The sequence below is a fragment of the Zootoca vivipara genome, chromosome 9, assembly GCF_965207765.1.
Source record: "Zootoca vivipara chromosome 9, rZooViv2.hap1.1, whole genome shotgun sequence".
In the NCBI taxonomy this organism is placed as follows: Eukaryota; Metazoa; Chordata; class Lepidosauria; order Squamata; family Lacertidae; genus Zootoca; species Zootoca vivipara.
Window position 1 is genome coordinate 39,958,838 of NC_142592.1, and position 27,229 is coordinate 39,986,066.

The window sequence follows — 27,229 nt, forward strand, 5'->3', positions numbered from 1 at the left end:
AGTCCAACCCCCTGCCAAGCAGGAAATAATTCCCTCTCCTCTCTGTTGCAGGCGTGCCACAGAATTGTAGAGTTGGAAGGGACCACAAGGGTCATCTAATCCAACCCCTTGCAATGCAGGGATCTTTTGCCAAACGTGGGGCTCGAACCCACAGCTCTGGGATTAAGAGTGCCATGCTCTACCGACTGAGCTATCCCAAGCAGCTACCATCATTCTTCTCAAGAAACATGGGAGAGAAGGAGAAGCAAGACCTGCCCTGGGAAGTCTGAATGTACAGAACTCTTCCTAGTATTGACAGCACACTGGCTGCGGGAAGCTGTTTTTTACCAAGTCCATTGGTCCGTCTATTTATTTATTTATTAGATTAAGAAGGCGGAGGTTTTTTGTTTTGTTTAATTTAATGAATATATAATATATACCAACCGCCATCCATAGATCTCGGGGTGTTTCACTGTATAAATAATACAGGATAGAAACACAAAATGCAGAAGAAAAACCGAGGAGAGAAGCAAAACAATAACCTCCATTCCTCCCCCACCCCCTCCCCTAATCACTTTTAAAAGGATATAAGGACTTTTAAAAGTCCTGGTTGAAGAGGAACATTTTCACCTGACGCTTAAATGGTGTATAATGAAGGTGCCAAGCAAGCCTCCCTGGGGAGAGCATGCCACAAACAGAAAAGGCCTGTTCTTGTGTTGCCACCCTCCGGACCTCTCGTGGAGGAGGCACACAAAGAAAGGCCTCATATGATGATCACAGGATCCAGGTAGATTGATATGGAGAGAGGTGGTCTTGAGGTATTGTGGTCCTGAGCCATATAAGGCTTCATAGGTCAGTATTATCTACAGTATTTAAGGCTTTATCTAGCTCAGTATTATCTACACTTGACTGGCAGCAGCTCTCCAGGATTTCAGACAGGGTCTCTCTCCCTGCAATACCTGGAGATGAATCTGAACCTGTATTTAAGGCCGGTAAATCTGTTTATGAGTGTTCACATACATTCTGAATAAAACAGAAGCAGGTTTATTTATCATTACATCACTGCATCGATGCAATATGTGTTACAGGCACACTCACCAAAATAATGGGGAAACATAACAAGCAAACAAACAAAATAAATGGGGCAGGGAATCATTTAGTTGTAGAAGTACCCTTTGAAAGAACAGGCATTGAAAGATGAGACATGCATTCCTCTGCTAAGAAGCCAGCTTCCTTCCTCGGTGTCACCTGGCAGTAGCACCAAGCCCTGGCAGAAGGGAGAAGGGGAACAGAGCCATCCCATCTACTCAGGTTTCTGCTCCTCCTCACTTCAAACTGTTTCCATTCTAGCTGGTTGCTATAAGAACTTTATAGCTAAGAACTCGTCCCTGTGTTTGTTCCCCTCTCCCAGCTTGCCTCCCCCAGGATACTGGCAAAGGAGGTTCTCTGCCAGTCTGGTATCTCTCATTGTGCCTCGAGTTTGCTTCCAACTTTGTTTGTGATATTGTGATAGTTGGCTCTGAGTAATAACATCATCCATTCTTCTGATGCATGATCAATAAAGGATCATATTCATAACAACAACCAGTGCTTGGAGTACAGATTTAATTTGATGACTGTTCAATTGGCTATTAAAAGTACTGATGTGCGCAGCCATTTTTTTGTCCAATCACTCTTGCAACATGAATCGGGGTTTGTATATTTTCAGTGTAATATTCTCTCAGAACTTTGTTTACCATGCTACGTGTGTGTGTGTGTGTGTGTGTGTGTGTGTGTGTGTGTGTGTGTAGGTGTAGCTGTCTTCCTGGACGTTTCGCAATATTTTTGGCAAATCTGAAATAATCCTTTCGCACAGCCAGATATGGACTCATTACGGTATAAGGGTCTTGACTGTAGGTCCTCAGCAGTTCTGTGATCTGTGCTTTGTTATTTCAGTAAGCGCCTCCATTTTGAATAAGAAGTGTGTTTCGTGCACTCTCATCATAGTATCTTCTACTGTACAGTGTACAGTATTGCGTCAATAAAAGCTACCCCCTTCAAACATAATAACTGTTCTGTTCTTCATCATGAAATCACTTGCCCTGGTTGTGAAACCAAATAAACATTATGTATGATATTTCACCCAAGTGCAGCATGGGCATTAGTTTGCTATTTTGTTGTTCAGTCACACACTGTTAGACCATCCTGTCTACATCAATAGCTGGAACATTTAGATTCTAATTGTGCATTGTGAGCTAAAGCCAAACATTTGCAGCAAAATATATATCTTACTTTGTTGTGTGTGTAAACTTGGACCAGATCGATAGTTGCTCATTTATGTCCCCTTCTGCCTGTTTTTCTTGCTCCTTGCAGCTTAATAAAAGTTGTAGAGCAATGCACATTTTCATGCAACATAGCTTTCCTTGAAGATATGTGTTTTCCATTCCATTGTGGCCTTCATGAAGGTTATTTAGATCAATGTATGTGGGTAGCTCGTCAATATTTTTAATTCTCTGAGAAAACACTAGCGAGGCATCATGTAATAATTGGTCAGTGAAGCTATTTTGGGGAGGGGGTGGCTGTGAGAAAGAACTTGACTTATCTAGACCTGGTCATTGTACAGTATCTATGATTTGCTTCCATTTCAAAGGGTTATGACATTGTATCAGGTGAGTGCACCTGTATGGATTCCGTTCGACTTCCAAGGTACGACTGTATTTTAAATGGATTGGATCCATACTGAATTAGTTGCACTTGAGTTCTATTGACTAAGTCACAACTAACTTTCACATTGACCTCAATATAATTGTAATGCAATTAACTTAATCTGGATCTAGCCCATTGTATTGAAACAATATGTATTTTAATGTTCAGTGATTCCTTGACCACAAAAGCTACAGAAATGACACCACAATATTCTCATACATTAGTTGGTCAGGTTCAGATATGGAAAAAAGTGACATTTTTATGTCGCAGCCATCTTGGAATCAGTACAGTTCCCAATAAGATTCTACATATGTAATGGCCATATGTAGTTGGTATCTACCATCCTGCAGAAAAAGAATAGGCCTTCTTATCATATCTTGCAGCAGATGTAGAACCCAAGCAAAGCTCCAAGATGTTGACCGGGTCATACTGCTTGTTTACTTTGGGTGAGAGGATTGAGAAGAATACCCAGCCATGTGATTGAAGAACTTTGGAGAGTCAAATGACAATCTCACAGATTTAAAGAAAAGTCTCATAGATTTAAAGATCATAGATTTAAGGACAGCTGCTTTCTTGTGCTGTACGTACTTAAATGTAATTCTTAACTGTCATATTTCTGCAATTGTTACACACACACACATACACACACACACACACACACACAACTCCTTAAAGCGACTAGAGTTTTCTTGAAATTAGAGACCTATAGGAAACTTATTTGCAGAAGATGAGCTGGTTTCTACGTGGGTGAGGCTGTTGTTGTGAGGACTCAAGAGAAGGAAAATCTCTTTGTTACTAAGCAGGGATCTGAGGGCCGTCGTCATGGGAGAAGCCAAAAAATTCCATACAAGGAAGAACTGTTCGCCTGCAGCCATGCCACTTCTGCTGCGATCCTGTCAGGTGTTGCAAAAGCAAAACCAGCATGTCTGGTCAGTATTTAAATAAGCTTTTCCCAAGGTGAAATGATTCATTGTGTTGCAGGATGCAAAGTTTCCGTACCTACCAAAGCTCACTCGTGCAATCTCATTGCTGTTTGCTATGTTGAGATGATCTCTGACCTGCCTCACAGAGTTAGGAAAACCATCTACACTTTCTGAAACTCCTTGACAGAAGGGTTCTATTTATAAATAGAATAAATATAAACAGAACAAATACCTAAATAAAAAATAAGTAATTGCTGCAAGGTGCAACAGCAGAGTGTACAGTGGACTTGAGCTGAAGTCATCTGGCAATATCAGTGACTCTTAGATACCTATGTCATGTTGGGTTGATTCAAACATTATCCATATGCTCCTAGGAAGTTGTCTTATGAGGAGTCAAATCATTGATCTATCTACCTCATTATTGCCTAAACTGAGGTTCTCCGGGTTTTTCAGCAGGAGACATTTTGAGCCCTTTCTGGAGATGCTGAGAATTGAGCCTGGGATGTTCTGCATGTAAAACAGAAGGCTATGTCTAGCTATGTCTATCCACTAGCTATGTTTATCCTTTGCAATGCAGAAGCCCATTCAGCATGGTCTGATTGCATGCTGCTCCTCTCACATCAGGTGGGTCCAGAGGGGCAAATAACCCCTCATGGTGACAGTGGCAAAGGAAGTTGCCATGTCACCTTAATCTCTCCATATAGTGGAGCATGTTGGACAGGGCTCTGCTGAAGCAGCTGCCACAGTCAAGGCAGGATTTAAATATGGCCCTATTATGATACATATCTGATCTAACAGATTTGGAGCTGGCACACAGTGTGGCCCATACCACTCCTTCACAGTTACCTACTTCACAGTCTCCGCCATGCCAGGCCAAATTGTCATTCAGCTTGAGACTGCAGTGTGATTCATGCTTTCTGCTGCTTCGTGATATCTACATGCAAACCTCCTATGCAAGCAGCTTATCAGTTTTAGGTTGCGAATCCTTCTAAAGACCCTTTGAGAGCCAATGCACAGTGATTAAGATAAATTCTGGGCATTATTGTTTTCTGAATTGGAACAAAGGAATGCCTCCACAGCTAGGATTCAATATAGAGGCAAAGCAACATTCTCCCAGGATTAAGTACTCATTCTTTGAGAGATCTGTGTGTACAATTCTGTGGGGATCATTTGATTGCCACTGAAATTTACCAATGTTGTGAGAAGGAACAGATCTCACAGAGTGTCAGGGCTGGGTCATGGGAAGTAGTTTGGGGAAAGCCAGGAAGTGAGATCCCAAACTGGATGGGGCCCTAGGATCCAAAGGCAACCTGGGAGCAGTGTTAGGTGTCCTGGGTTCCAGACAGAACAAGCCAGGAGTCTTGGGGAAGGGTCATAGTTCAGTGGTGGAATATCTACTTGGTTTGTAGAAGGACCTAGGTTCAATCTCCAAAATAAGGCAGGAAGAGGCCCGCATCTGAAACCTGGGGGAACTGCTGCTACTCAGTTGCCTTCTGCTCCTGATTGCTCTTTGGTCTTGATTCACAGGAGCACAGATGCGGGTCTCTTCATGAGGAAATGAACATGTGATTGCTGGATCAGAATTTGAGCCGAAACAAAATTTGGCAAAAATTCAAAATGAAGTAAGTTTCTCAGTTTATGCTTTGGTGTCAAAATTGAATCCTGCTTCAACTGGCTGAGTGACAGAAGTTAATGCGACATTTACCAAATTTGATTGCAATTATTCTATCAGCAACTGTCAAATATTGACTGATAATTCATGCTGGCTGTCAAAGGCTGTCTTATAATCAGTGTCATTGTCAGAAACTGTCAAATGTTGACAGCCATTGCATGTCAGCAGACAAGTCCTATCCAATCATGATTACTACATACCAAATATTGTCAAAAATGTTGACTATTACTCCAAAAACTTTGGGTGCTGATAGTGAATATCAAATATTAGTTGAATATCCACACATCCAGAAAGTAATCAGAGAATATTTGGCATCAAAATTTCCAGAGAATTTTGAGGGGAATGTTTTTGAGGCTAAAACTCATTTTCATTCTTAGCAAAACCCTATGGTAGACCAGTGCAACACTGCCATTGACTCTAGGGCCCTTCTACTTTCTTTCATTGACCTGAGTTGAAGGTCACCAAGACAAATTCCATCCATATCCAACAGTTTTTTCTTTCTGAGATCTGATAAGATCACATGATGACTGCATGAAGCAATCAGGTTAGCAGGAAAGTTAGAAAAGTCTTAGAAAAGGCATTTCTGAGGCCTGAAGAGTAGTTCACACCACGCCTTTCATACATTTTGCCCTTCACTTGTCTCTTGAAGATCTCACCTAGTAAGTAAGGGAATGGAGGAGAAGGAAAGGCATGCAAATCCCTGCAAACTCTTGAGCTGGGGAAGCAAGAGCAAGCAGGTGGAAAGAGGAGTACTCCTGAAGAAAGAGGCCATGAATTGAAGAGCAAATGGAGACTTTTGAGAACTGACTGCTTTTAAGGAAAGGGCTTCATTGTGTTGTTATTGGTGGTGGTGGTGTTGATCTGGATTTTAGCGCATACACAAACACACACACATATATTTCATAGATAAGTTTATGCTATATGTTTGTAGCTAGGTGTGTTTTATCTGCATTTGTTTTAATTTTCATGAGCAACCTCGAGTCCCAGTTCTGAGGGTGTGGGAGCAAGATAGAAATAAAATAATAGTCCTTTCAGATTTAAGAGCGAAGTCTTCATGGGACGGAGTCATTATTGTTACTTATGTCAGTGGTCTTCACAGCATTAACATTCATGCTCTACATTGCGCCTGGTTTGAAATCCAATCATTCTCAGAAAGAAAGAAAAACCACCTCAGAAAACTCACCAGAAACTGTCAATTCTTACATTGCAGTCACCCCCCTCCACTGCCACCACCGCCTTTCAATGGGTATTTTTTTTTTGTTGCTAGCCACTCCCTTTCTTTTATTCCCTGGAAAGAGATTCATAATTAAGTCTGTGATCGTTCTGGAGACTTTATCATCTTGGCAAACATACCATCCAGAGACGGGAACTCTTACAATAAAAATTAATTGCGTGCTACTCCTGCCCCAGTCCCTCTGGAAGTGTGTAAGGAAGGCATTTTGATGAGGGGGGAGAAGCCAACATTTGACACACAAGGGGCGTTCTCCAGCCTGCAGGATGACAGCCAGTCTCTCCCCATTCGGACACAAATATCACAGGGCGCCTCTCTGTTGTTTATTCTTCTTCTGTCTATATATTACACAGAGATTTGCTTTTCTAAAGAAGCAGACATCTTGGAAAGGGTATAGGTGGATGGAGAGAAGTCGAGAGAGAGAGAGAGAGAGAGAGTTTAAGCATAAGGGGGAGAGAGAGAGAGAGAGAGAGAGAGAGAGAGAGAGAGAGAGAGAGAGAGAGAGAGAGAGAGAGAGCGCAGTGCTTGACACACAGTGGTGGATTTTTCTCCGCAAGAGGAAACTTTGTCAGTTCTTTTCTGGTTGAATTTGAGCAAAAAATAGTCTTCTAGGAAGATATTTTACATGTCCACCATGTCCCTCCAAGGTACCTAATCTTTCTTTCTCTTTCTTTCTTTCTCTTTCTTTCTTTCTTTCTTTGTTACTATAGAGACGTAAATGTGTTCATCATTATTGTTGTGACTAGGAATTTGTTTCCTACTGGAAAATTCTGCATTCTGTGGTTAGTATTTGGCTTTTTCAACATGAATCAGATACCTGGGAGGAAGCATTTGTTGCACCCAAGGCCTGTGCTTTTAGAGGGAATGAAGCAGTGCCAGCTTTGAAATTGGACGATACGAGGATCGTCCGATCCTCAGACGATACGAAACTCAACCCAATGAACTCAAGGTTTCAAACGTGTTAATTTCCAGATAAATAGGTCTTGCTTTTGTATTGGCAAGGGGGAGGGGAGAGGCACTTGCGTAACTGGCATGGTACAAATGCACTGGGTCCACTGTGCTGACTTGGATCCACCAGAACATTTGCCTTCCATCACCATCTCTTCACTCTGCCTCCTCTCCATGTATCAGATCAAATCCCTCAAGCATCTTTACCTGTATCATGCACATATTTCCCCCTGTGGGGCTAATTATAGAAGCCCCTGGGGGGGGGGAGAGGTGTTTCAACTGGGAAGCAGTAGTGGGCAGAAAGAGTTAAATAACACACCCGAATTACTGCTGTGCTCAGAATTGGAGCACCTGCCGCCTCCCCATGCAGCTGCATTTAGATCATAAAGGATGCCATTAGGATACCAATCATGGTCTTCTATGCCACGCTTGTGGCAACCCTCAGTGAGCAGAGAGTGCTGATTCCAAGTAAACCCATTCCTCTCTTTAACAAAGGATGCTGAAGCCTTGGCAACATTTCTGCTGAATGCAGGAGAAGAAAATTATGGGATGACGAAGAAAGCCTCTGATGTTCAATTTATTGGGAGGCACAATCTGAATTTTGAGAGATCTAACTGGTGTGTTATCAAGAACTGGGGACTGCCAAGTCCTTCAGAACAGCTGCATCTCATCTATCAGAGCAACGCAAGTTCATTTTTGCAAAGGAATAATTCATATCAGAGGCAAGCTCATTAACAGAGAAAGGAGACAAGAAACTGGTTGGTTTCCATCCTGACGCCAGATTAGCATTGGAACAACTGGCTTCATATTTGTTGCTGGCCACTATTTAGAGTTCTGATTTTTAGAGCTGTAATAAAATCTCTCCCCCACTGCACAATTTCACCTCCCCATACCCATCCTGCTTCTGCTCAGTTGGTTTTATAATTGAGGTTGGATTTGAAATGTGTTTTCATTTTTAATTCATCTTTATTGTGCACCACTTTGGAAATTCATTTTGAACCTTCGGGATGCTTCTTTGAAGTAGTTGAACCAGGAAATTAGAAAAGGCAGGAGTAAAGCTTTGAGGGAAGTAGCTGGGGCAACCCTTCACAAATAAACCTCCAGTCTGGCAGAAGGAAAGGTGTGGCATTGTGTTTGGCATTTCACTTGTGTGACAGAAGAGCAAGTGAGGGCCACCCAAGGTTTCTGGTGTTCACAGGTTGAATCAGCCTTTGCCAACCTGATGTCCTTCAGCTGTCTTGGACTACAGCTCCCATCCTGGAAGTTGTACTCTAAAATCCTAGAAGACACCAAAGTGCTGGAGGCTGGGATAAATGGAGGACATTTCCACGGCCTGGGTAGGATTCTGAAAGAAGGTGTGAGCTCATTACAAGAGCACCCACCAGTGGATTGTAGATCAGACAGAAGAGAAGCTGTCATTACTTGGGGAAATCAGTGAATCGTGCCTGACACCAAGACCTAGCAAGGGATGCCAAAGGACCCACATGAAGTCGTCATATATCAGCACGTCAGTCTGCAAGAACCATAAGCGCAAGGAAGGCACACTGACATTCTGATAACAGCTGGTATTTAATGCTCTTTTCCGAAGACATGCACAGCCATTGCCAAGTATTAATTAATCTGCACAATGCCCTTGAGAGCTCAGATCGGAAGGTAGATATTGTTATTCGCACTTTAAAGATGGTGAAAGGGAATGAGAAAGAGTCCGCTTGACTTGCCCAAAGCCATTCAATATGTCAAGAGCAGAATTGCAGCAAGACTTCAAGGTTCCCTGGTGACAAATCTTGTACTAATTCGTATAAAGGACAATAATGTTTGTTCATATTTAACTTTAGCTGAATCGTAGCTCTTTACAGACATTTAAATTTCACAGCACTCCTTACCACGGGAGGGGGGGGGGAGAATACCTGTTTAACCCGAGATACAGTAGAGATTTCAAGAGCAAAGAAGTGGAATGCATTTATGAAGGGAATTTCATTTTTATAACCTGAAAATGATTACATAACTCAGTCTATCTCTGTTTGCGGGTACTCCCTACTCAAAAAGTATACTGGAGAACTGGAAAAGGTGTATAAAACACGGAGTGTCTTCCCAATGGGGAAAGGCTCAAAGATCTAACCCTTTTAGAGTTTGGGGCAAAGAATGACCAAAAGGGGACATGGCAGAGAAACAGATTATCTATCTGTCTATCATCTATTTATCTTATAGTGTTGAGAAAGTAAAGTTGAGGAGTCATTTTTTTCTGAGAAAAATTGTGAGATGGTTACTTTTCTCAACAACAACAACAACACAACACCCCAACAACACTCAAGCAATGAGCATTTTGCTGCATTTTCCTTAAATAGTCTCCACCATCTTGTGTGTGTGTGTGTGTGTGTGTGTGTGTTGGCCATAATTCTTTCACACCCAAGTTGCTGCCACTTACAATGACCAGGAACAATTCTTTAAAGAAACAGAGAGAGGCTGTGCTGCTCCTTACCTGCCCAGTAAGTAATAAAAATATGGGTGTGTTCAGGACTCACAGAAATGTGGTCAAAATTATTACTTATCATCATTACCACTGCCATCATCTTTCGTGGCCTTCACCATAAGATCCCAGGGTGGATTACAATAATGTAAAAATACGAGATTAAAATCAGTTAAAACCGTTTATAGTCAAGGTGCATCCTATTCTCTCTCTAATCTAATATCTCTGTCTATCTATATCTGGTGTCAAAGGCCAGCACAAAGAGGCACATCTTCAGCATATTGGCAAAAGGGCCATACAATGAAGGGGGCAGGTGCACTTCTGTGGGAAGGGAATTCCACAGCTCAGGGGAAAGGCCCATGAGTCTTTCTGATGCCTAACATTTTAATGGGAATTGGGCAAACTGGCATTCTCCCTTAGCTCTGGAAAGCTTCCTTTAAAATATTTCCTTAGCCAAGGTGCAGTGGTCTTTTCTTCTTCTGCCAAACCTGATGTCTTCTATTTTCAATATTTCTCGGGGCACTGCTGGACTTTGCTAAAAAAAAAAAAGCCTCCACAGAATCTGTCTCTGGGGAACTAGCAGCCGTCACAAAGGGCAATTAAAATGCAATGTTTTGTTTCCCCTACTTAATTGGTGCTACATTCGGAAAGATAGAGGTACAATGCAATGCGGAGACTGCATACTACTTGCCAGCGCAGAGGAGAAGATTCCCTCAGCGGCACAGTTACCATTCGCTCTGGAGGCAGATTCAGTCCCGATCCAGTTCATCTGGAGTGGTAGGCTTGGTGCTGATTATGCCTCCCTGAGAAATCAATAGGCAGCTCTGTCTGTTAGATCACACTTACAAAGTACCGCATGTCAGCTGAGAGGCAGATACCATCAAATACTGACTGCTGTTAAAACAATCATTGCACGTCAAATGCCGATGTTCACTATCAGGAGAATTTTGAGGACAATTCCAAGTGTCATTAGTTTACTTTAGCTTCCAGTTAGAGGCTGCAAGAAGTTGAAGATGAAATTGGGGCAGCACTTTTAATTGCTGCATTTCCAGACTCTCTGGTTTCGTATAGCTCTGAAGAAGAGTGTCTTCTGCTTTCTGCTTCACTGGTCCCCAAAAGTCTCATAGGTCTCAGAAGAGAGAGAGAGAGAGAGAGAGAGAGAGAGAGAGAGAGAGAGAGAGAGAGAGAGAGAGAGAGAGAGAGAGGGTGTCTAAGCTTAAGACAATTCAGGGGGGAAACTGACAGACGGATACTGATGTGGCCTTTGCCTGAACAAAATATTGCTTCTGGAACCACAGAGGAAAGCTGACCTTTCCGTCTTTGCTGTTTTCTTTTCATGAGATATACAGGAAAAGATACAAACATAGAACTAAACGGTTTGGGTTATCATGATAAACTTTCTATTCATTTCTACTCTCTGGAATCTCTAAGGCTGGAAGTATTTTTGGGCCCCGGCTGATCGTACAATCTGGTGGGTGGGAAGGAGAATTATAGAGAGACAGAATTAGAAGTTGACCAAAAGGACTGCTGATTCACTTCTCCCCAGCTCAAAAGCAAGGGAGATGTTAACACCAGAGGCACTTCAGGGTCGGAATGAGAAGATGGTGATTGGAAGCAATTTCTCTTACTTCACCAAACTTTTATTAGGCATTACAAATATAGGCCGTCATAAAACATCCATATATAAAATTTTAAAATATATGCAAATAAATAGCTATGTAATAATGAGGATATTCATTGGAGTTTCTTCCCGCTAAATAGTGCCATTCACAACTCTGAGAAATACTATTGCTAAAAACTCAGCCACCCTTGCAGTTACTTCCAGGTTAATGACAGACAGATAAAATCTGATATTTTCATTGTGCCACGATGTTAGACTACCCCAAAAAAGGGGATAGCATGTGCTTGCGTAGCTGGTTGTACAATGGACAATAGAAAAGAATATGTTCTACTGTGAGCATATTCAAAAAACATCTGCAATGTCTATCGTTTCTGGGGGTGTTTAAATATCTGCCTTTGATAAAAGCTGAGGGGAAAACTTTCAGTCAGCATAACATAAAAACCCTGCATTGGACTGGAATTATTAATTTTGAAATATAAGTGACCTTGTTATCTGTTGTATTTATACCATAAAACTTGGGGGATAAATTTTATGTACAGCTGACTCAATTTTTTGCTTTTCAATTTCCATTAATCTGATTTAAATATTATGATAAAAACAGAAGCAATTTCTCATTAGTGCCAATGGTGGCATTGTCTCCCAAAGTTGATACAAATTTCAGGGGCGGGTGGAGGGCTGTACCTCAGCGAGTCTGCTTTGCATTCAGAAAGTTCTCGGTTTGATCTCTTACATTTCCAAGAAGGGCTGGGAGAGTAACCCAGAGTGTGTTGTGTTCCTTTTGCTTTGACCCCCTAATAATATTCACCACCCAGGGATTTTTCTGCATTTCAAGGTCTAGAGATCAATCCAGGCAGTCATTCTCATGCAATGAATTACCTGGACAGACCTATTTGGACAACCTGCATTAAAAACACAAGCTCATGCACACCTCTCCCCTTGAAATTGAGAACATCTCTGAGCAATGAGAATCCTGGCTGCCACTGTGGCGTACATAAAGAATCTTATATCAGATTTTGGGATTTCCTTGTCTAGAAATGGAAAACAAATGATATACCATCTATAGTTGAGTGGCGATCGAAGGTTCTAGAATTTATGGAATTAGCCAAATTAACACACAGAGTACGTGATTCGGATGATGCGAAGTTCCAAGCTGAATGGAGTAAATTTATAGAGTATGCTAAAGGAAATTATATGGGTATGAGAGCGTTAGGGGTAGTAACATAACCTCTACAGTGTGATGAGTCTGTTGTAAATAGAAAATACGAAGTAGGATTGACAGAATTTACCACTTATGGGTTGGAAGGAAGTCAAATAGGTTGAATTATTTGTAATATGAATGACTGTTAATATCTTTATGAAAAAATGAATAAAAATGTATCTTCAAAAAAAGAAAAGAAATTGAGAACATCTCATCTTCCACTGCTAATCTCTGCCCCTCCTTTTCTTTTCTAACCATTTCCCTTTCACTATACATTATTATTATTATTATTATTATTATTATTATTATTATTATTATTATTATTATTATTATTATTATTATTATTATTATTATTACTGTTATCCATGGTGAAGCACCTCATAAGCTCAGTGCTGTGTGGTAACTTAATGCACAGGCAGGAGCAACTGGAGCGGAGGGCAGCACCACAGACCTGGCCTCCTGGCCACAGACATCCCTGCCCCAGCACAGGAGTAGGCAGAGTGGCAGTGAGGTCAGTGCGGGAGAACCTTGCCACCGCCCTGCCCATCTGCACACTGTCCCAGTGGGACTGCTGCCTCATCCTCAGCCTTTTAGCAGTGTATAGCAATGTGTGGGGAGAGAGAGTGTTTTTCTTTTCCTCATCTTGGACCCTCCTCCTAACGAGCCTTTCAAAGCTCAGGTTCTGTCTAGCTTCTCTTGTTAGGAACTGAGGACACATTTTATTGCAGTTCTCCAACAAAACTTCTTACTTGAAGTGTGTGTGTGTGTGTGTGTGTGTGTGTGTGTTTATGCAGCAGCCCAGAGGCCAAGATATAATTTTGGCTAAGGCCAGGCAAGAGCAAGAGCTATCCTGAATTAGTCCAAAGAGAACCTGGCTGTGAAATTTTCTGGAGGGAAATTAAGAGTTCATGGGGTAAAAACAGGGGCTTGAGGCCATTCAACATTTAGCGCTGTGGCTTTTAGTATTTGAAAGATTCTTTTGCATTAAAAATTAAATAAATAAATAACTGCTCCCGGCACACAGACCCTGTAAGGGTTGGGGAACCTGCGACCCTTCAGATATTGCTGGACTACAACTCCTTTTTTTATTATTATTATTTTTTAAAAAAATAATTTTTATTAATTTTTAGAAAAAGAAAACACATACAAAATATACAACATAAACTCTGTCCCTTCATTTTCCCTCCACCCACAAGCCCACCTCTGCCACCAGTGAGACCCATGGGTATTGGGGAACAAAGGGGTCCATTTTAAGCTGGGTTTGACCTCCCCCCTCCTTCCTCCCCCCTCATCCCCCCCCCTGCCACTGAGAGGACAAAGGCGGAGGATCTCTGGGGATTGGCTTATCCCCCAGCTATTTCTTCACTGTACTGGAAAAAAGAAAAACAAGGAAAAAAGGGGGGGAAGCAAAAATATAAAAAGGAAAAAAAAGGAAAGAAAAAAAAAGGAAAAAGGAAAAATATTAATGGCTTCCACGACTCTCCTCCTCCTGGATTTCCCAACCTCTTTACATAGTTATGGCGGGTTTTCTAATCCAATTCAGAATCTTATTCTTATAATATTAACACAATCCTCCTCCTTCTTCATGCTGTCCCCCTCTGAGCCCCCCCCCCCTGCCACTGGGGTAGCCCGAGGAGTCCAGCAGTCAAAAGGTTCCATTTTTGTGTCTGGGTTTCCCTCCACCCTTCCCTCTCCCCTCAAGGCACCCCCTGCCACTGGGTACCAAGAGTAAGAAGGGGGAGACAGGCAGTTTTCCACCCAAACACCTCCTGATCACCAAAATTATTCAAAAACAAACTCTAAGCATATTTCCTCAGCCATTCTTTTTACTCCCTCCAGAAAGCTCTTAACCTTAAACTATAAAAATCTCTCCTCCCCCCCCCCAATGTCCCTCCTCCCAATTGGATCAGCATATCCTTTAGCAGGCCAAGATTCCGACACCGTTGTTCATAAACCAAAAAAAGTACCTTAAACTAAATTTTTTACCCCACACCAATTCTTTCCCACATCCACTTCCAGACCTCTGCTCCTCCCTCTTTCTGCCTTTCCCTCCCTTCACTAACACCATTCAACATTTCAGTCTCTCCAGGATTTTCACTTCCATCAATCTTCTCTTCACTTTGCTTCTCCTTGTCGGCCTCATCTCTTTGTTCTGATCTTTGTTTTTCATCATCCAACACATATTTTTTATGGTCTGAATCGGTCTCCAAATTGTCCTCAAATTGTTGCTCCTCACACACAATCTCATAATCAAAATTGTCCTCTAAATCTTGCTCTTGCACCTCATTCTCCTTTTCTGTTGGATTGAAGCATTGCCTTTCCTTGTAGATATCTTCCCATGTTTGTAGATAGCCCAGCACAGCCTCCTGGAAAGCTCGAGAGAATTTTGTTTTCATAGTTCACTTGACCACAGGCAGACCAGAGATAAGGGCAGAAGGGTACTGGAAAATTCCTCTCTACCACGTTGTCGGCTCCATCTTGGCTGTTCTTATCCTTTGTCTTTAACCTCATCAGATTTCAAATTTACAGTCCACTTAAATCCTTTTAAAACCTTTTGAATCAATTTTTCCAATTCACAGGAATAAAATCGTCTTTCTTAGTCCTTTAACAATTTGACAGCTTTTGACAGCTGTCAAAGCGTCCTCCCCCTTGTTGCTGCTGAACCTCAAGGGGCAACGACACCGGGGGCTGGGGAGGTTTGGAAAAGTCTTTCTTTCTCTCGGGTCCGCAATCTTGAAAGAAGTTTTCCCTTTTCGGCTTGGGAATATTTAATGTGCCTCCCGATTGTCCATTTGGAAGAGATCGGCTTCCGTTACTTTAGAATCTCTTCCTATCTTCAAATTTAAAATTTTTAAGATCCGAATGGAGATTTGACTTACTTTGAAGAAGTCTTTTATTTCCTTGGAAGAATCCGCCGCTTGCAGGCTGAGGACTCGGAGCTTCACTTCAAGGAGGTAAGATGAAACCCAAAAATGGCTCCCGCGACTCCACTCCGCTGGCTCTCGATTGCTCTACTGAGCTCTCGGGCAGCAGAGGATTCGCGTCCGGAGCAAACAGCTGGGCTCTATGTCACCGGGACTCTCTACCCAGTGTTTTTTCGGGGAGTCCGCTCGCTCTGCGGACTTCCCCCCCCTCCATGAAGCCAGGGACTTCGGAGCACGAAGTCCCTGCGTCCAACTTCACCAGCGCGACGAATCGGAAGCCCCTGGACTACAACTCCTATCATTCTTGACCATTGGTCTTTCTGGCTGAGGCTGATGGGAATCGGAGTCCAACAGCGTCTGGAAGGCCTCAAGTTCCCCATCGTCCCCATGTTTCAGAGAATACTGAGGATGTGAGAGGAGGCTGACTTCTGAACAAATTTTAAAAGCCAGCATAAGCTTCTGGAAAGGTGGAAAGTGGGAAAGCCTGTTGTGTTGGAAAAGTACAAGCACCGTGTCAGCACACTCAGGCCCACCCACCCCACAGGAAAGTCAAACGGCATTCCACTTTGCCACATGCTCCTCTCCCTTTGGCGCTTCCTCCACAAGACCTCAGCTGATTCTCTCCTTTGGAGTGAAAACAACAAGCCTCAGTGGCCTGAGAACGAGTGAAGCATTAATGCAAGGGAGGACGGCTGGGATCATGGTTGTGCAAGTGCCAACTCTCCTGTGCAGAAGAGATTGCATCCCAGGAGCCATTCAGCACCAGTAAGTGGACAGCTACTGAGACCCTGCTGAAGTGGAAGGGAGCGGGTGTGTGTGTGTGTGTGTGTGTGTGTGTGTGTGTGTGACCGACCTTTTCTCCAGCTCTCAGTTTCCCAGTGCCTTCCTCAGTCACACTGTGTATATTGAAGTGCTGCTATTTAAACAAGCCAGTTGTTAATAAATGCAGCCTTTTAGCCCTAATTGGAGGAGAACCACTAGCTTGCAAACCTCCCAGAGCTCTTCAATTATAGATAGAGCTCCAGTCAGAGCTGCTGGGAATGGCTGAGTGATTTCCTGAGTAACTGCAGAGCTCCTTTTCCCTGGCACTGCATTAATTGCTCCAGCAGGCTGGCCTCATGGAGCACTCAGACAGGCCATTGGAGCAGCTCCGAGGATGTGAAGTGCAACTCAAGGCTGGACAGTGGTCCTCAGTGTGTGGCCACTTCCTTCTGTCCCAAATTAGATAAATTACCATGGAAGTTCAAGCTCCTCAGCTGGCAGGATGCAAACATGGTTTTCGGAAATGGGGCAAGTGTGTTTTCTCCCGCCTCCTCCCAATTGATGGCAGCTGTTTGCTGGTGGTTAATGAATGCAAGATACAATTTGTTACAGCACAAAATTTATTACCTCTTTATGCTATGCCACATATTGCACTGCGTCATCTTGGTTGGCCCAAGACATTTTGTTGCCCGAGGGGAAATTAATGGGACTTTTTTCCTCGCAAATGTTGAAGACGTGAGTTGCACATCACATGCCCTCCTCAAGCACCATTTGAAGCCTCAAGAGAACTTGGAAGGTAGGAAACAAAGTGAAGAGAAGAGCAAAATCTTGCAGTCATCGTATTGGCAAACTGCTCAAAGTATATTGAACTGTGAGAAAGCCAAATGAGAGAATCACTACTAGAGAAGCTCGCTGCCCAAGAGGAAAATATTCACTTCTAGGTGTGCATTTCTTTCTAGTCTGCAATACATGCTTTTGTATTTATTTTTTTAAAATAACCCCCTATAGTTATATTGTCACACTGCCCTTCACTTTCAACCTGCTCAAATGTGTAGAATTTCAATATGCGCTATATAAGACAACTTAGTGCACTCCAGATCTTTAGGCCTTTCATATATTTTTATTATTATTTATTGAAAGCATTTCTAACCCGCTCTTCATTGCAAGCAAGTGGATTACAAATTTAGCAGCCCCATTAAAACAACAATATAATAGAGTCCAGTGAAATACAACCCCAACAATCACATCAATCTGTCATTAAACTCCAGCGAAGACCTGGGCAAAAAGCCAGGTCTTTAGCTGGCGCTGAAAGCTCAACAGCATTGACTACAACTCCCATCAGATTCCGTCAGCACTACAGTTTCCATCAGACTCAGCCAAGACAACTGTGCTGGCTGGCGCTGATGGGAATTCTAGTCCAAAATATTTGGAGGCAACCAGGTTGAGGAAGACTGATATACATGAAGAAGGAAAAGGTAAGATTCAATTCCAAGGCTAAACACACACATTTGACTGATGTGCCAGTGTATTATACAGTCCAGCTGCAGTGAAAAGAAAAAACAGATATTGTACCTATTAAACTGGTGTGAGGGGTGAAACAGATCCCCACAGAGTGTTCCTTGTTTTAAAAATCTGGATTTTGAACCATCAGGATGAAATGAGGTAAGTTATGTTATAAGACGTTAGGAAAGCCCATATCTGCACTTGGAATGGGTCCAGCAACATCCCTTGGGTCCCTGATGTTGCAGGGGGAAGAAGGGATTGAGGCAAGATTGACTGACTGCAATTAGCTAGGCAAATAGCTCTGCTGATGCCTCACCTCTCATTTGTCTTGCTTGGCTGCATTTGTCTTATTACTGAGGATGAGGGATGAGCAAACATTTGGATACAAAAGCAGCAGCCTGATTTTTTTCCCCAAAAAAGAGAGGCGGGGGAAGCCCCCTGAATGTATACCAATTGAGTTCCTTTGCTGTTCTAAAATGTGGGTAAAGGCAGATGCCATCCGTTTTCTGTATAGGCAATACTATGGAATCAATCACTTAAGAGAGCCAGAAGCTGGGGCAGCGTATTTATGTCACAGCATGGTCCATAGCGGATGTTGTCTTTGTTCCCTGCATAGCATCACAAACTGCTTTTTAAGCTCCAATTTTAAAAAGCACTTGGTTGGAGAAAGAAGGGAAGGGGATAGTTCTGTTTAGAATGCCACCCCCAAATGAAAAATTATGTAAAAAGGATAATTGCTGGATCTTTGCTGGATCATTAATTGCCCCGTAAGTATTGCTGCCCTTTTGCTTCATTGGCAGAGGCAAACTTCTAGAAACTTTACCTTGCCTGACCCTCCACCTGCTTGACTTAAGTTCTCATCTGCAATGGAAAGAAGCGCCCACACACTCTTCGCAGGGTGCTGTTGTTGGAGGATCACAACAAGCTTTGCCGGTGCAACCGATATTAATAAAGCGAGACTGCTTTCACCTCCAACGAACCCATCCAAGTGGCATGCTGTGTTGCAAAAAGCGGCAGTCCTTTGGGATTTCCAAAATTAACTTTGGGGAATGGCTGTAGCTCAGTGCATCTTCCTTGCATGCCAAAGGTATTGGTTTCCATCCCTGGCATCTCCAACTGAAAGACCCATCTGAAAGTTTGAAGAACTGCTGCCAATCAGTGTTGACAATGGTAAGCTAGATGGACTAATAATAATAATAATAATAATAATAATAATAATAATAATAATAATAATAATATATTTATACCCCACCCATCTAGCTGGGTTTCCCCAGCCACTCTGGGCGGCTTCCAACTGAATATTAAAAACAGTACAGCATCAAACATTAAAAACTTCCCTAAACAGGGCCGCCTTCAGTTGTCTTCTAAAAGTAAAATAGTTACTTATTGCCTTGACATCTGCTGGGAGAGCGTTCCACAGGGCGGGTGCCACTACCGAGAAGACCCTATGTCTGGTTCCCTGAAACTTGGCTTCTCACAATGAGGGAACCGCCAGAAGGCCCTCGGTGCTGGATCTCAGTGTCTGGGCTGAACGGTGGGGGTGGAGACACTCCTTCAGGTATACTGGACCAAGGCCATTTAGGGCTTTAAAGGTCAGTACCAACACTTTGAATTGTGCTCGGAAACATACTGGGAGCCAATGTAGATCTCTCAGGACCGGTGTTATGTGGTCCTGGCGGCCAATCCCAGTCACTAGTCTAGCTGCCGCATTCTGGATTAATTGCAGTTTCCGGGTCACCTTCAAACACGTAGAGCACATTGCAGTAGTCCAAGCGGGAGATAACCAGAGCATGCACCACTCTGTCGAGACAGTGTGTGGGCAGGTAGGGTCTCAGCCTGCATACCAGATGGAGCTGGTAGACAGCCGCCCTGGACACAGAATTAACCTGTGCCTCCATGGACAGCTGTGAGTCCAAAATGACTCCCAGGCTGTGCACAATTACCCCATTCAGGACCAGGGAGTCCTCCACACCTGCCCGCCTCCTGTCCCCCCAAAACAGTACTTCTGTCTTGTCAGGATTCAACCTCAATCCATTAGCCACCATCCATCCTCCAACCGCCTCCAGGCACTCACACAGAACCTTCACCGCCTTCACTGACTTGATGTAAGGCAACTTCCTATGTCCCTGAATGATCTGCAAGGAGAGCAGAGAGGAAGGTGAGGTGTGAGAGAGACAGAATGAGAAAGAAACAAAGTTCACCAGAAACATGGTCACCTTTCAGCAGGATCTTTTTAGGTGAAACAATACAAAATAGTCACAATAAAATGCCAATGGAATCATACTTGAAAAACAAGTAGATAAACATGAAATTTATCAAATGAGAGAAAAATTGATATTTTATATCAAATATACATAATAAAATTGCATGTCTGTGTAGACTTGTCTATGCATTGAATGTGCCTCCCTAATATTAATACTTCCTGCTTTTGTTTGTCTTTAAAATGTGCTGATTACTTCAGGGGCAAATAGCATGTGCCTTTCAACAGGAAAATGGCAAGAGGCCCCAATCCAAAATGAATAGCATGTTCCATTTCAGAGCTCTACAGAATTGGTTTTCCTTCAAAATAAAATAATATGAATCCAAGAGCATGAAATGTTGCATATCTTCTGTTCCTTCAAAAGTATAGTTTATGAATCCCAACCACTTTCTCATTTTATTTTATTTTCAGTTGGACCCCCTGATTACCCTAAATGCCAGGGGGGTGGCTGTCCAAATGTTGTTGAACCCCAACTCCCACCACCTCCAGCCACCACAGCCCATGGTTAGGGATGATAGGAGCTGAAGTCCAAAAAATGTGGAGGGCCACAAGTTCCTCATTCCTGATACGTCCTCTCCCCTCCTCTGAAATTCATGTGTATTTGAACAGTTGCACAGTCAAGCGAGAAAAAGCAAATTTGTGGTATAACTGATAACCAGGTCAAAGCATTCTTGTTGTAAACAAAGAGATTTGGCCTCCAAAGAGTAGTGAATATTTGCAGAGTTAGTGAAAAGTGTGTTTTCCAAATGAAAAGCAATGAAAGAACTGAGGCACATCTAATTAAAAATGCATATCAAGGCATAAAAAGACAATATAAGGGAAAACAAACAGTGGAGATTGGAGTTGTTTGCAATAAATGTGGAGACCGTCTCCACATAATGCAACTGTCCAGTGCAAGGATGGCTGTGCCGTTAAAGCAAGTGCTTTGCAGAAATCTTGCTTTTCATTCAATGGCAAAGGAAGACATTTGTGAGCCCTCCTCTGCCTGGCAAAAGCTGTGCCGCTGCTGAAGGCGATGGCAAGGTAATATTTAGAAAGTACATTTCCTCAAAATGCCTTAGCCTAATCAGAACAAGGGTATTCCGAATGCTAAATTGAGCTTGGTCTGACTGAGAGGTGCAAAGTGGTCCCAATTGGCAAAGTTGGACTACAAGTGTATTTACTAGCAGGTGTCATATAGGGGTGCTCACAGCACCAGAACATGACTTCTACATGTGCTTTTGAACTGAGAAAAGTCTGCAGCTATAAAATCAGCTCTTGACTCAATTATGTGAGAGACGCAAATGTGCACGTGTTAAAGATGTGTGGAAAGACGTGTTAAAGCGTCTATTGTTGTTGTCGTTTAGTCGTGTCCGACTCTTCGTGACCCCATGGACCATAGCACACCAGGCACTCCTGTCTTCCACTGCCTCCCACAGTTTGGTCAGACTCATGTTGGTAGCTTCGAGAACACTGTCCAACCATCTCGTCCTCTGTTGTCCCCTTCTCCTAGTGCCCTCAATCTTTCCCAGCATCAGGGTCTTTTCCAGGGAGTCTTCTCTTCTCATGAGGTGGCCAAAGTATTGGAGCCTCAGCTTCAGGATCTGTCCTTCCAGTGAACACTCAGGGCTGATTTCCTTCAGAATGGATAGGTTTTATCTTCTTGCAGTCCATGGGACTCTCAGGAGTCTCCTCCAGCACCATAATTCAAAAGCATCAATCCTTCGGCGATCAGCCTTCTTTATGGTCCAGCTCTCACTTCCATACATCACTACTGGGAAAACCATAGCTTTAACTATACGGACCTTTGTCGGCAAGGTGATGTCTCTGCTAGATGGCACAACAAGTTGCTTTGCGCTCCAGAGGACTAGCAAAATACCAGTGATCATGCATTCCCACTGCACTTGAATGGGACATTGCAATTAGTTCTTGGGAGCCTATATTTGTGGCTGTTGAAGCAAGACAGCAAGCTGCCCAATCCATTCCTTTTGTGTAGGTAATGACTTTGGCTAGCTAGTTAAGCACCACGATTAGCATAACCAAAGAAGTTGCTCTCTGCCATTGGACAAATGGCAACAACTAGCTGCTAGGTAGGAGAACAAAAGACAGAGCTGGATGTGTGAGTGAGCCAGAATCCGGCTAGAAGCTGGAGACACAGAGACATGTTTGTTCTGTGCTGGATTCAAAGCTGCAACTAATATTTTTTTGAGTGTTAATACTGTGGTTGTAGATATGTGTTTTAAAAAAAAAGCACCACCATATAACCTAAAGAAACAACAGTTTCCACCAACCTTCATTTCAAGCGCTGGAATACCTGAAATCTCTCACTGCTTAGAGATTGGAGTGGTGAGTAACAACAACAATAATAAAATCCTGTACATGGGTTACACACAGAGAGAGAAAATACCATTTTCAAAAAAATGTGATTAAAATGAAAATGCAACTATGTATCACAAATAAAACTGAACAGGGTATACAACGAAAATTAAAAATTAAGACTGAGAGTCCAGGAAGGCCTGAGGAAACATATGTTTTAAAGATGAGTTTAAAGGCAGTCTTAGCTGTTACAGCTGTTTTGCTTTTTTTGGAAACGGCTAATAACTAATAGCTTCTATAGTTAGCCATTTCTGGTGTCTTAAAAATCTCCCAGCCTTTCCTTGTAATAAACACTCAGGTCATTTCCTTCAATTCCAATAATCTGGACATTGGCAACTCCAGCTCCACCCCCTCTTTTTTTTAATTAGGCTATTCCCCTTCCCTGTGCTCAGCCTTCTGTTTGTATCCATACACCTCCGCTTGTTTTACAACCACCTGGAAACACATGATGACAGGGTGTAGAAACAGCTTAGCTGGTGCAGGCTAGATAGCCATCAAAATGCCATGTTAGTTACGCAGGTGCTGCTGACTGAGGAATTGGCTCAGACACCAGCCTCCTAGAACAGCACACATCCCAATTACCGTATTGCCTATGCTAAGTGGGCTGGAAGAAACAGAGCAACCCGATTGGCTGATACGGTCTACTCCCACACTCCTTGAACATGAAGTGCTTAGAAATGCAGGGCTGGAACTATTTAAACTTCAGATTTTGAAGGCTGCAAAGCAGCCACCTGCTTGGAATTTTGTGCTCTGAGATCGTGAAGGGCGACAGAATAACAATATTGGAAACTCCAGTTAGCAAAGTTGATTAAAGGCAGTTTTGTTTTCACCCGTCACTTTTGAGCTTATTAGTTCTTGTGGGCTAAATGCCTTTTTGGCAGCTTGAGAGTCCTGCAGGGACCAGATTTAGCACAAGTTCCTTGGTGGCTTGTGGGAAGAAGATATGCAAAGTCAATGGAAGTAGTAATTGGGGGCATTTAACCTTTGCAGGGTTAGATGATAAGACCTTGCAGCTCATGGCCCAGTTCCAAACAGCTGTCCTCAGAAATAAGTCCCTCTGACTGAGTCCATTGCAGCCTAGCCCTAAACTTAATAAGGATGCATGGGATTGCAGTCTCTGTTTCCTAACCAGCCTGATAAGGCATCACTGTGTTATACAAAGGACAGAGGGTCACATGAGCTGTGAGCAGTGACTGGTTGGGGCAGGTTGCTGCTTTCTGGAACTCTGGCATCTCTGAGTGTGTTGCAATCCTTCTAACAGGGCCAAGAACCCAGGAGAATGGGGGGAAGGTTGGAGGCTTATGTGTTCTCTCTGGGTTGAGCTTATAGGCTCACCAATTGAAGGCAGTTCCTTTGATGGATCCAGCCCTATATTTCTTTACTTACGCCAGTGGTGGGGAACTGGGTGTATATATAATGTCAGGTGCAGGGCAAGTGGGTGGGATTTGGCTGAAGTGGCTGGTGGTTCCCAATACTCAATACAGCCCACTACTGAGGTGGGCTGAGGTATCCCAAGTCTTAGGGCCCACACAGACACACTGCCACTGGCTAAGAGCTTATGGATCTCGCGAGGATCTTTGCCAGTGGCAGCGTGTCATGCGATCTCACCAGAACCCGCCATCAGCGCCACTGCTTCGTGGTCACCACCGTGTAACCCAAGTAAGGAAGGCTTTGGTGGGGGAGGTTTAGCAGCAAGGCAACACCTTCCTGTTTTACCTCAGGTGGCAAATTGGGATGGGCTACTCCTGCTTAAGACATTGGCATAAAAGCTTCCTCACCTGAAAAAACGTGTTTGATCTGCCTCCTGGAAAAGGTCACAGCCTGGCTTTGGTTTCAGCCCTTGGACCATAGCTGCCAAGTTATCCCTTTTTTACAGGGATTTTCCCTTATGCTGAATAGGCTTCCTCGTGAGAAAAGGGAAAACTTGGCAGCTATGCCTTGGACCCACTCAGCTCTCTTAAAGAACGATGTTCCAACCCAACAAGGGAAATCCCACAGGACCAGCCCTCTAAATGGGTAGCCCATGCAGGTGGAAAGCAGTATTCGAATCTGGGTCTCAGAACTGAATTAAGTTTGCTGGATGCATCCTTCATGCACTCCTGCATCCGAGGCCACAGGTTGTTGCAAGCAAAGTGGTTGCTGAAAACTAAATCTGAATTGGGTACTGATCCATATTGTGAGGGACAGAAGTTACAGGCAGGTCCCTCCCATCTTAAGTACCAGCTCGTCGCCCAGCGCTAGTGCGAATGGGGAGGGAGATATCTCCAGCGGAGACTCAGGAAGTGGTGACCGAGGCTCAGGCAAGGTAGCGGAGCCCAGGCCCAGTGTGGGAAGGGAAGTGGGAGGCAAGGGAAGAAGGCCAATCCCGCCGACCCCGGAATTGCGCAGGAAACGACGGGGGCGGAGATTCAGTATCCCTAGACTACTTTGCTGGAAGAAAACGCGTGAACCTCCATTCGGAGGTTCTGACCCCTAACTGACAACATGTACATAGCACTGCTCTGCACTGTAAATAATCAGCACTAAATAAAAGGATGAAAAGACAACGCTTTGAGGAGTCGTTACTCTAGAGTAGCCGCTACCGCGTCTGTGACACATATAAAAGGAGGACACAGACACCCTTGCCATCTGTGTTCCTGGCAAATGCTGTTGTTTCTGAGAAAAGGCAAAGGCTATTTTCTCTTGGATTAAAAAACGAAGACCATCCCCTATGATTTCCGTTGCGTATTGAATATGCACTACATTTCGAAGCACTTTTATTGCCATATTGCGCAGTGTGCTGTACTAATCACTCAACGCTTTCAAAAATGTATCATTTAGGCCTGCTTGAAACATGTGAGAATAAATTATACTCTAATGGCTCTTCTGAATGTTAAATTATTATATTTATATGCCCGGAATGCTAATGTCTGCATTTTCTACGTATGTACTGTAATAGACTAACAAATTAACATGAGTTACAGCACCAAAAGCTGGAACAGTCGAAAATCTGATTTGTCGATTTGGTGCCGGAGTTGCAGAAAGGTTAAACAAAACCAGCCCCACACACTTTGACATGCAGGTAGCATTTTGAGATAACTTGGCTTTAATTATACTTGCTGGAACTGAGCCAGGAAAACGGCCTTGAAAGCAAGTGAGAAAGTGAATGCCGTTGCCTGCAGTGCGATGTGTCGGTGGAAATATGAGGAGGAGGAGCAGCACTTCTTTCATGTGTCCTGTCACAGTTCATCCTTGATTAGCCTGCTCCTTTCCAGATTCTTTGCATAAAAACATGTACCTTGTTAAAGAGGGACCAGGAACAGTGGGAACTGGCTTGTGCTGAGTCAGACCATGGATGCATCCAGCTCAGTGCTGGCTGCATACACTGACTGGCTGAAGCTCTCCAGAAATTCAGGCAGGGATCTTTCCCAGCCCTACCCAGAGAAGACCGGAACTGAACCTCAGCCCATTTGCATACAACTCATGTGCTGTCATATGGACCTATGACCCTTCTCCATAGGTTCTTCCAACCAGCACTCAGAAAGATTCCTTTTTATGTTTCCATAAATGTCTCCTGATGCCCCTCAGCCCAGCTGTTTAGCCAACTCTCTATCAAATAGCTGAAGGTCTATCACATGGAAGATGGAGCAAGCTTGTTTTTGGCTGCTCCAGACTGTGGGACCCAAACCAATGGATTCAAATGACAAGAAAGAAGATTCCAACTAAACACCAGGAAGAGCTTTCTGAGGGTAAGAGATGTTTGGCAGTGAAACAAACTGTCTCAAACTCTCCTTCCTTGAAGGCTTTTAAGCAGAGGTTGGATGACCATCTGTCAGTGATTCTTTAACTGAGATTCCTGCATTGCAGGAGGTTGGACTAGCTGACCCCTGGGGTCCCTTTCAACTCTACAGTTCAGGTATCAGTATTCCTCCTTCCTCCTTAATAAACAAGGGGGTGCTGTATTTGTGTGTGTTCCGCTGTTCACCATGGACACTGTTTCGGTCTGGCCATCTGTTACTGATTCAGAGACGTAGAGGGCAAGAGGGGGGAACTTTAAATGCATAAAAGATGCTCCTTGCATCCACAACCAAAATAAATGTGCAGTGGAATGTTCCATGCACCCAACTGTATTATAGCCATTTTGAATGGATTTCTGCAGGCTTTGGCACAGCAATAGGAGGCCACAGCTTAGGAAGAGGCCTTAGACTGTCTCTGCATCAGATAATTGGCTCATCTAACGCAGCATTGTCTAGCAGGTGTCAGCAACCTTTTTCAGTCTTGTGGGGGGCCAGACTATATTTTGCCCCACAAATAACCCAGAGGTGCATTTTAAATAAACGGACACATTCTACTCATGTAAAAACATGCTAATTCCCAGACCGTCCACGGGCCAGATTGAGAAGGCGATTGGGCCGCATCCGGCCCACGGGCCTTAGGTTGCCTACCCCTGGTCTAGACTGATTGGCAAGGGCTCTCTAGGTTTCCAAGCAGGAGTCTTTCAGGCCCTCCCAGGAGATGCCAGAAATTGAAGCCGGGTGGTACTGGGTCCTTATAAGTTCCCTGATCATTCTAGCCTGGTTCTGTCCTGAGGAGAACAGCAAATCTGCCACCAAATTCTGCTGGTGCCAGAATATAACAGGCTCTCTTACAGCATCTTAGCTGAGCATTTACTGGAGTCCCCTCCCCACACCAAGCCCCACTATCATAGTTGTAATACATTAC